This window comes from Capsicum annuum, chromosome 9, assembly GCF_002878395.1.
Source record: "Capsicum annuum cultivar UCD-10X-F1 chromosome 9, UCD10Xv1.1, whole genome shotgun sequence".
In the NCBI taxonomy this organism is placed as follows: Eukaryota; Viridiplantae; Streptophyta; class Magnoliopsida; order Solanales; family Solanaceae; genus Capsicum; species Capsicum annuum.
In genome coordinates, this window is record NC_061119.1 from 121,907,584 (window position 1) to 121,919,337 (window position 11,754).

An 11,754-nucleotide genomic window follows, 5' to 3' on the forward strand; every position below is an offset into this window, starting at 1 on the left:
TAAGGTAATGGTAAAGAATAAGTATCCTCTTCCCAGGAGAAATGATCTATTTGACTAAATTTTTGGTGCTATATACTGTTATAAGATTGATCTTCGGTTAGTTATCATCAGTTGAAGATTAGAGAGGTGGATATCCCTAAGATTGCCTTTCGAACTCGACATGGTCATTATGAGTTTCTGGTGATGTCATTCGAGTTGACTAATGCTTTTACTGCATTTATGGATCTCATAAATTAGGTATTTAGGTAGTTTTTAGATTTGTTTATCATTGGGTTTATTGATGATATCTTGGTATATTCCAAGAGCGAAGAGGATCATTCCAATCACCTTCGAGTAGTATTGCAGACTCTTAAGGATCAATAGTTATATGCCGAATTTTTGAAGTATGAGTTTTGATTGAATATTGTGACCTTCCTGGGTTATGTTTTTCCCAGTAAAGGGATCATGGTGGATCCATCGAAAGTTGAGTCAATTAAGAAGTGGCCTAGACCTATAACTCCAATTGATATTTGGAGCTTCTTGGGTTTAGCTGGCTATTACAGGAGGTTTGTGGAGAGCTTTTCTTCTATTGCTGCTCCGTTGATTAATTTGACTCAAAAAAGGTAAAGTTTCTATGGTCTGATACTTGTAAGGATAGTTTTGAGAAGCTGAAGGATAAGTTGACTTCTAATCTAGTTTTGTCTATGCCCGAGGGTACTAATGGTTTTGTTGTGTACTGTGATGTATCCCATATGGAAATGGGTTGTGTGTTGATGGAACATGGTAAGGTTGTGGCTTATTCTTCTATGCAACTGAAGGTTCATGAAAGGAGTTATCTTACTCATGATCTAGAGTTGGTATCCACGGTGTTTGCACTGAAGATTTAGTGCCTTTATTTGTATGGGGTTCATATTGATATTTATTCAGATCGTAAAAGCCCACAGAATGTGTTTGCCCAGAATAAGTTTAATCTTAGGAAAAGAAGATGACTTAAGTAACTCAAAGACTATGGCATGAGTCTTCACTACCATCCAAGTAAGGCTAATAGGGTTGCTGATGCTCTTAGCAGGTTGTCCATGGGTAGTTTGTATCATATGGATGAGGTGAAGTGGGGACTGGTGAATGATATTCATCGATTTTCTAATCTTGGAGTTTGTCTTTTAGATTCTAAGGATGGAGGTATGATTATACAAGAGCTATGAAGTTATCTCTTTGTGCAGAGGTGAAGGAGAAGCAGGATTTGGATTCTATCGTGATGCAGATTAAGAATGATGTGGGTTAGTAGAAGGTTATGACATTTGAGATTGGTGGAGATGGTATCTTGTAGTACTTAGGTAAGTTATGTGTTTCGATTGTTGATGGTCTATGAGAAAGATTTTTTCCTAAGGCTCATGAGTTAAGGTATATTGTTTATCCTAGTTCGATGAAGATGTATCTAAATTGAAGGAGATCTATTGATGAAACAATATGAAGAGAAATGTAGCTAACTTCATGGCTAAGTGTATGATGTGTCAGCAAGTGAAGGTTGAATACTTAAATCCTGAAAACATATCTCAAGAGATTGAGTTGCCCATGTGAAAGTGGGAGGTGATCAACATGGATTTCATTACTGGTCATCTGGGGACTCGAAATCATCATGATTCAATTTTGGTCATTATGAATAGGATGACTAAGTCAATGCACTTTTTTCCTGTGAGGAGTACTTACTCTAGAGAGGATTATGCTAAGTTGTTTATTTAAGAGATCGTCAAATTTCATGGTGCCCCAGTTTCCATTATTTTCAATTGAGGTACACAATTATCTTCTCTCTTTTGGCATTCATTTTAGCAAGGCATGGGCACACAAGTGAACCTTAGCATTGCATTCCACCTTTAGATGGATGGACAAGCAGAGTGGGCTATTCAAACTTTGAAAGATATGCTAAGGGCCCGTGTGATTGATTTTGGAGGTAGTTGGGTGGATCATTTTCCTCTCATCAAGTTCACTTACAATAATAGTTATCACTCTAGTATAGGGATGACTCCTTTTGAGGATCTTTATGGTAGGAGGTGTAGATCTCCTATTGGGTGGTTTGAGGTAGGTGAGACTAGATTATTCGGTCTGGACTTAGTTTACCAAGCCATAGAGAAGGTGAAGGTAATTTGGGATAGACTTAAGACTGATCAGAGTCACCAAAAGTCGTATGCATATATGAGGCAAAGAGAGTTGGCGTTTGAGGTTGGTGATTGGGTATTCTTGAAGGTATTCCTATGAAGGAAGTGATGAGATTTTCGAAGAAGGAAAGCTTAGTCCCTGTTATATTAACCCATAGTTGATTTTAAGGAGAGTGACCAATGTTGTATATGAAGTGGATTTGCCTTCACTTTTGGATTCTATTCATTTGATTTTCCATGTATCGTTGTTGAAGAAGTGTGTGGGCGATCCTTCTTTGCCAGTGCCAATTGAGCGTGTTGGTATTTTGGATTCCTTGTTTTATGAGGAATTCCCAATTGAGATTTTGGATAGGAAAGTCCGTCGTTTAATGAATAAGGATGTGGCTTTGATGAAAGTCCTTTGGAGGAACCATAAGATAGAAGAAGCTACTTGGGAGGATGACAAGGAGATAAAGTCCACATATCCATTCTTGTTCCATGGGTTGGATAATCGTGCTTAAGGTATGGGTTTTCTAATTCTTTTTGATTTTTTACTTTGTTAAAGGTTTCGTGATTGTATTCCTGTATTACAATGGTGCAAATGGATGCCGTGACTCCTCATTTGGGGATGGATGATCCTAGGGAGGGGAGGTAATGTAAAACCTAAAATTTTTGCCTCTAAAAATTTCTTGACTTTTGTGCTCATGCCTGAGTACAACAAGGACCATACGAGTCGTAATGTCACATTATGAGTCATATGGTATGACTCGTAGGATCAACATTATGGATTCCTTGAGTCACTGTCCAGGCTATGATTCCAAGAAACCACTTATACCTACACGTCATGAGTTGTGAAGTTACCCATAGCGACTTGGGATAATTTTTTCTACACGTTCTCATTAAGGGAAAATCAGTCTTTTCTCCGATCCAACTTCTATCCCATGGCTTAAAACACCCTTATAGCCCTATTATCATCAAATTATCATAACATATTCACTATTCTTCTCTCTCAAATCCCCAAGGCAAGAATAACTAGGGTTTCCAAGGATTTGGCTTCTAGAGCTCCAATTGATGATTTTCCTCCATAATTCTCAATACTTTCAGGCATGTATCTCTTTCTTACAAACTCTTTTTTTATTCATGGAATGCAATGTTGATATAATATGGTTTTAAATGTTGATTTTGGAACTTGGGTTAAGGGTTTTGCATGATTGTTGCTTGAATAGTTTTTTGATGATTTTATATGCATTGTTTATACCTTATTGATGGTTTTTCAATTGATTGGGTGCACGGGCATGGTAATATGGGATGGGGGTCGTGGCATTCCCCCAAATTAATGATTTTTGGTATTGAAATTGGTTTATAAATTGTGTAACCTTAACATACTTGCATAATTTGCTTTGAAACATGGTTAATCACTTGGTTTGGCTTACTATCCTAAACTATTGCATTGCATAAAAAGATAAATGGAATACAAGTGATTTTTTGAAGGCCTTGCTGGCTTTGACTTAATTATAAACTATGGGAGGTTGAGGCATTCCCCCTAGTTGATTTTTATAAACTACGGAGGTTGAGATATTTCCCCAAAATTTGACTTGATAAATCATGGGGTCGGGGCATTTTTCCAAGGTGGTGAATAATTGAAATGGCATATTGATATTAGCTTGCATGCGTAATTGCTATGACCATACCAATGATATATGCCATAATGGATGATTCTTGGTTAATAAATTAAAATGTGTAAATTATTTAATTGGGCTTAATGGGAGGTTGTGTTGCTTACCGTGAAGGTGTAAGTCCCAAGGAGGACGAACACTAGAAACTATGTTTGCTGGCAGGGGTTTTGATGACTGTGTGCATAGTGTACTCTTATATATATTTATGTATCCTAGAATGACGTAGTGTCGGGGAAGTCCCTGGTCTTACATAGATATCTATAGTTTGTGTGGCTAACACACACTAAGGTCCTTTCAGAAGGGGTGACTGAACCCATATAGCCCGTGGGGGCCTAGATGACGGGATAGCTACACAGTCCAAGTTAATGTTTTAAATCTGATGCTAAACCTTGTTCCCTATACCAGCATGTTATATATATGTATATAATTGTGTGCGAATCATATTGAATGATTTTGGACTGACTTGATCATGGCATTATTTTTCCCTTCCCTGAGTTATATGCCAGTGTGCACACTATTAACCATTCTCAAATGTGGTATCCCTATGCGATGCGGAGTTTGGAGACATTTTTGCTTTTTTGGTTCAGTGATAGGTGATTTTTGGATTGTCCAAGAGTCAACTTTGACGTGGTGAGCTTCCATTCTCCGGAAGGCCCTCATTTCATGTTTTTGTCTTTATTTATGTCTTACACTATTTTGGCGGGTATTTGTCTATAGTCGGGGGGCATGTCCCCACTATGGTTGATGTTTGGTTTCTTATAGGATTTTGTGGACAAAGTGTGGTAGATTGTGTTGTGGATTCTGAGATCCCTCTTGATATAGATTTTTGTATTTTTGTTATATGTTTGGAACTCAGCTCTATCTTGTTATTTATTGGGAATTCATTCGCTGCTAGTTATTGTGTTCTGGTTTGCTAGGCTAATGGGGATAGTGAATTGAGGTACCCGTCATGACTAGGCCTTGGTTAGGGTCGTGACACAAAATTATCCTAATTAACCATATCTAGAAATCATAACCATGAATTATTTCATACCATAAACACCAAAATCAAATCGATTTCGTAATCATCATATATAAACTCTCAATGCTGGACTTGAATCGAAACTCATATCATCACTTGTCAGACTTGAAACAAAACTCATATCATCACTTGTATGACTTGAACAAGAACTAATATAATCATTTTTCATACTTAAATGGAAACTAAATATCATAAACTACCGAACTCGTACTAAAACTAGTATCATCTCCCAAGTACAAATCTAGAATAAAGCATCACGTATATAGAATCCTCAATCTCTAAAATATAAATTTAAATGATATACACGCCTGTTAATTCTACAAAGAGCTAGTAACAGTCTTGGCCTAAGGTGGACTAAAAGGGCCCGCTTCTAATCTCCAAAATCCGTTCTAAGGTAAATTCTACCCCAAGCTAGGCTAAGGTATCTAATTTCACTACTAGATATTAAATAAGTCACATTTTAGTCCTAAGATAGCAATTCTATCTAAAAAATGAGAAGTTAAGCCAATTATGCCTCATTTACGGTTCCTTAATCAGCTAAAAGATCCAAAATATACTAAATATACTTTCAAGACCTAATTTCCAACCCACATCTAGCACATTATCAAACATATACTACAATTTAGTCCAATCTATGTGAAAGGTAAACCTAGCCGACCTGCACGTCGAAGAAAACCTTGTGAAATCTGCTAAATCATAGATTTACTCTTTTGAGAAGAATTCATAAGATGCCGCATTATCAAAATGATAATCTACTCATAAATATGAGAACAACGGTACCCATATTGCATTTTTATACTTTGGATCCAAAATTACATAAATATCCCATATAGGGCCCACTTGTGGAATCACACTTTTGAAACTGTCAGCACGTCCCTCTATTCTTAAGGAACATTTACCCTCAAGAATGGGCAAACTTCGATATCAAATGATGCCCCAATCTACTCAACAGGAATCTAAGGATTTTGGAAATAAATTGAAAAAATTAAACATGAATTTAATGGAAACTTACCAAGAATTCGAGGAAGAAATGAGTAATCCAAGCTCACAAACACCCCAAAATCACCTAATAATGTTTTTCCCAATTTTCCACTATTTCTAGGTTTTCACTCTTGAGACTTGCGGAATGATGCAGAGAAAATTAAGCTAATGGGGCATTTAATGCCTCCCATATGCTGTTGAAGCGGACACTTGACCGCTTAAGCGGTAGCCACCGAAATCTGCCCCCTTTACTTAAGCGGTACAACATGCTTAAGGGGAGTCAACTTAAGTGGCCCACTAGCTGGCAAGCCTTGTCACTTGAGCGACCGACCCCTCGGGATTCATTTGAAATCCCGTGAATACAAACAAACTGTCACGACCCGACCCTAGGCCTAGTCATGATGGGTATATCAAGCCCACCGAGGACTGGAGACCACCCAGTTTGCTTAGTTATCTGAGATTAATCAATATAATACTGAAAGCAACCTAAACATAATGTGAAAGATAGCTAGATAACTCAATAGGAACTAAGAGTCAATAGACAGTAACCACCCACACTTTGTCCACAAAAGCCTCTAACAAACCAAAACATCAACCTAGGTCGGAACATGCCCCCGACTATAGCCAAAATGAAATCCAAAAGTTATAATCTAAGACAATATAATGAAACCAAGAACTAATAAGCCTTTTAAAAGAAAGGGGCTCACCACTTTAAGCTGACCAACAGACAAATCAGATCAGCTAATACTGCACAAGGTAATACAAAAACCCCTAGGAACCTACATCATGAAATGAAGTAGTGTTTTGGGACGGTTACTGGGATAAGCACTAGCATATAACTCAGGAAAGGGATAAAATAATGAAATAATAAAAAAAACCAAAAATTCCATGTATATGTTCACATACACATATATAAAGGATGTTGGGATAGGGTACCGGGTTTAAGAATTAGATTTAAAATAATTAACCTGGACTGTTTAGCTCTAGCTGTCCTAAGGGCACCCACAGGCTATATGGGTTCAGGTCCCCCTGCTGAAAGGCGCCCAGTACGTGTAGCCGCATGAACTAGGGAAATTCGAGGAAAGGACAAGGAATCCACGACCCCAACCATTCCAGTATATATATACAGTGTGAACTATGCACATGGTCACAAGACCCCCATTCCAACAAATATGGTTTCTAGTAGTATTCCCCTTGGGATGTGCACCTTCCATGGCGAGCTATACAACCTCTTTAAGACCAAATTAAAACCATTTACAAATTCCCATCATTAACCAAGGAGTCTTTTAATTAGGCATTAACTGTTGGTATCATCATACCAAATAAAGTTAAGCTTGCAAGCTAATTCCGTTATTCTATTCCAAAACCAATTAGCCAAATCAGCTCTAAAGTTTCCAACTTAAAATCAATCCGTGGCCACCAAGGCCTTTAAAACCAATATTTGTTCCATTGACCTTTTATCAATACAAGGTTTTGAAAGTGTAGTAGATTATGTATGTATACATGTTTCAAAACCAATTTCACAAGTTATGTTGAGGTTAAAGATAATTCCAAACCATTAAACCATAAAATATGGGGAAACTCATGTTTCCCTTCTAATTCCCACACCTATGCATTTATCCAAATTGAAAACCATAATTTAAAGCATGAATATCATAATCAAAACATGGGAAAGCAGTTTATGTAGTAACCATTCCAAATCCCTCAACCCATAATCAAAACCCAACAATTAAACCACATGGATAATAGTTAAACACATGCTTTTGTACAAAATTAATCTAGGGAAGAGATACATCCATATAACACCAAGGAATTTGGAAGAGAACCACAATTTGAACCCTAGGTTCTTATCCTCAGAAACAATAGTTTATTCTTGATTTTGGAATTTAGAGAGAAAAGAGTAATGTTTATGTTTGTTAACTAATGGAAATAGGGCCAAACGAAGGGTTTTAAGTCATCGAAAAGTGGGATAAGAGGAAAATACCACAATGCCCTTAATGAAACCGACAGGAAATATAGAACCCAGTTGTTACAGGTCAGGTAACTAGTCGTGGTCATTGGTCATGAGTCATTACCAGGACTCATAAACTGAGGCCCCAAACCCTGACCCTTTAATGTTATGGTCACAAGTCATACCCTACGACTCGTGACCAGACCTTATGTCTTGTAAGGGTCGTATCATGACCCTAATAGAAATAATGGACAACCTTACTTGTTAGACTATGAGTGTCACTATCTGACTCGTGTAGAGTGAATATGACTCATCACCTCGGTTGTACTCCACACAATAATGGAAAAATTAAGAAATTTTTAGATGCCAAAAACCTGTGGTACTACATTGCCCCCTCCTAGGATCATTCATCCTCGAATGAGAAGTTAGGACACACTTTAGCACAAAATAAGAAGGAATACCAATAGAACCAAACAAGAAAATCAAATCGACACAAGAAGGAGAATGAAGAATCATTCCTCAAGCATTTTCATCCAATGCGGGGAATAGGAATGTATATTTAGACTTTATGTTATCTTCAGCTTCCCAAGTAGCTTATTTCACATTCTGATTTCTCTAAAGCACCTTCACCGAAGCCATATCCTTAGTTCTCAACCTCCAAACTTGCTTATCCAATATCTACACTGGGAATTCCTCATAAGACAAGGAATCTAAAGTCCTAACATCCTCCATAGGGCTAACTACAGAAGGATCACCCACACCCTTCTTCAACATCGACACATGAAAGACAAGATGAATAGAACCAAAACTCATAAGAAAATCCAACTCACAAATAACATTCCTAGCTCTCCTTAAAATTTGATACAGACCAACATAACGGGGGCCAAGCTTACCCTTCTTCCCAAACTCATCACTCCTTTCATAAGAGACACCTTCAAGATAACCCAATTGCTAACATCAAATTCCAACTTCCTTCACCAAATATATGTATAAGACTTTTGGCAACTCTGGGTAGTCTTAAGCCTTTCTATAATAACCTTCACCTTTTCCATGGCTTGGTGAACCATGTCAGGACCAAACAACCTAGTGTCACCAACCTCACACTATCCAATAAAAGGCCTACACCTCCTACCATAAAGAGCTTCGAACGGAGCCATATGAATACTCAAATGATAATTGTTATTGTACACAAACTCAATAAGAGGTAAGTGATCCACCCAACTACCTCTAAAATCAATCATATAAGCCCTTAGCATATCCTCCAAAGTATGAATAGTTTACTCTACTTGTCCACTCGTTTGAGGGTGAAAAGTAGTGTTAAGGTTCACCTTAGTCCCCAAACTTCTCTAAAATGAATGCCAAAAGTGAGAAGTAAATTGCGTACTTTAGTCTAAAATAATAGGCACTAGTACGCCATGCAACTTGACGATCTCCTGAATAATCAATTTAGCACAATCATCTCCAAAGTAGTTGGTCTTTACAGGCAAGAAATGAGCAGGCTTAGTCATCCTATCCATAATAACCCAAATCACATCAAATTGGTTGAGAGACCATGGAAGATCAGTAATGAAATCCATGTTTATCACCTCCCACTTCTGCATGGGATACTCTATCTCTTAAGACATACCACCAAGCCCCAAGTGCTCTACCTTAACCTGTTGAAAGACCACACACTTAGCCATGAAATTTGACATATCTCTCTTCCTATTATTCCACCAATATATCTCTTTTAAGTTGTGGTACATCTTAGCCAAACCCAAATAAACTATATACCTAGACCAGTGAGCCTCAGTCAAAATCCTTTCTCGTAGCCCATCAATATTAGAACAGACAACCAACCTTGATACCTCAGGATGCCATCATCATCAATATCAAAAGCCATTACCTTTTCCTGACCCATATCATCCTTAATCTACATAAGTATAAGATCCAAAGCCTGCATTTCCTTTACCTCCACACCAAGAGATGATTTGACCACCTCTTGACAATAACTCCTCCATTCTTAGAGTCCAAAAGATGAACTCTTAAATTTTCCAATCGGTGAATATCCTTCAACAATACTCTTTTCTAGTCATCAACATGAGATGATCTCTCAATAGAGAACCTGCTAAGATCATCAACAACAACATTAGCTTTACTTTGTCTGAGATTCAACTCCTTTTGAGTGAACACATACTGCAAGATCTTATTATCAGAATAGATATCTACATACACCACGTAAAGATAATAGGGCCAAATCTTCAAAGCAAATACCACAATTGCCAAATCTAAGCCATGAATCAGATAATTTCTCTCATGAACCTTAAGGTTTGTAGAAGCATAGGCCACAACCATACCATACTACATTAAGACACAACCCAGTCCCACATGAGACACATCATAAAACAAAAAAAAATCATCTGTACCCTCGAGAAGGGTTAAAACTGGCTCAGAAGTTAACTTATCCTTTAATTTCTCAAAGCTACCCTCACAATTATCTGACCATAAAAAGTTAACCTTTTTTTGAGTCACCTTGTCAATGAAGCAGCAATAAAAGAGAAACTCTCCACAAATCTCCTATAATATCCAACCCAACCTAAAAAACTCCTAATATGGTTGGAGTCGTGGGTATATGATACCTGCTAACCACCTCAACCTTTTGTGGATCCACCTTGATCCTCTACTAGAAATAACTTATCAAGAAAGGTTACAACATTCAACCAAAATTCACACTTAGAAAATTTTGCTTACAACCACTGATCCTTAAGAGTCTGCAACATAATTTAGAGGTGATCGCCATGATCCTCCTCACTCTTAGAATACACCAAGATGTCATCAACGAAGACTATCATGAACTGATCCAAAAACTGCCTAAATACCTAGTTCATAAGATCCATAAATATAGCCGGGGCATTAGTTAACCCAAATGTCATAATCAAAAACTCATAATGGCTATATCGAGTTTGAAAAGATCATCAAACTAATGATAGATCAAACGATGATCAATATTAAAAAAACATCTAGTACCTTGAAGCTGGTAAAAAAGATCATCAATCATAGGAAGAGGATACTTATTCTTAATTCTAACCTTATTCAACTATCGATAATCTATGCACATCCAAAAAGACCCATCCTTCTTATGCATAAAAAGTATAGGAGAACCACATGGAAAAACACTAGGGCGAATGAAACCCTTATCCAGAAGATCCTTTAACTGCTCCTTTAGCTCCTTCAACTTAGTCGGAGCTATTCTATAAAGAGGAATAGAAATAGAATAGGTATTCAGTAAAAGATCAATCCCAAAATCTATTTCCCAATCAGGAGGAACTCTAGGAAAATTATCAAAAAACACTTTAGGAAACTCACTAACCACCAGGATAAATTGCAAAGAGGGACCCTCAGAACTAGAATCCTTGAACTGCACTAAATAATATAGACATCCTTTGGAAATCAACTTTCGAGATCTAAGATAAGAAATGAACCTCCCTTTGGATACTAAAGAACTCCCCTTCCATTTGACCATCGGTTCATTAGGAAATTGGAAACTAACTTTTTGTGTCCTACAATTTAGAGAAGCATAGCACAAATGACGCCAATCCATCCACAGATCACATCAAAATCTACCACATACAACTCTATCCGATCCACCAATGTCTCCCTATTAAGGATGGTAACCACACAAACCCTATAGACCTTTCTTGAAATAATAGAGTCACCCACCGGAGTAGACACAGAAAAGGGGTCAAAAATTATTTTGGTACAAAAACCAAAATGCATAGCCACATAAGGGGTCACATAAGAAAGGATATTCCCTAAATTAATAAAATAATACACATCTCGAGAGAAAAGCTGAAACATATTGGTAACAACATTAGGAGATGCCTCAAATTCCTGACGGGTAGAGAGAATAGAGATGATTTCAACCAGTGTCGGTATAAGAAATGGCACCCTTTGGCAACAGAGATAAAAAAGTGGTGACCAGAACCTTATTAGATGTAGTGGCTACATTAACTGTGGGACAGTTCCTTTGCATTT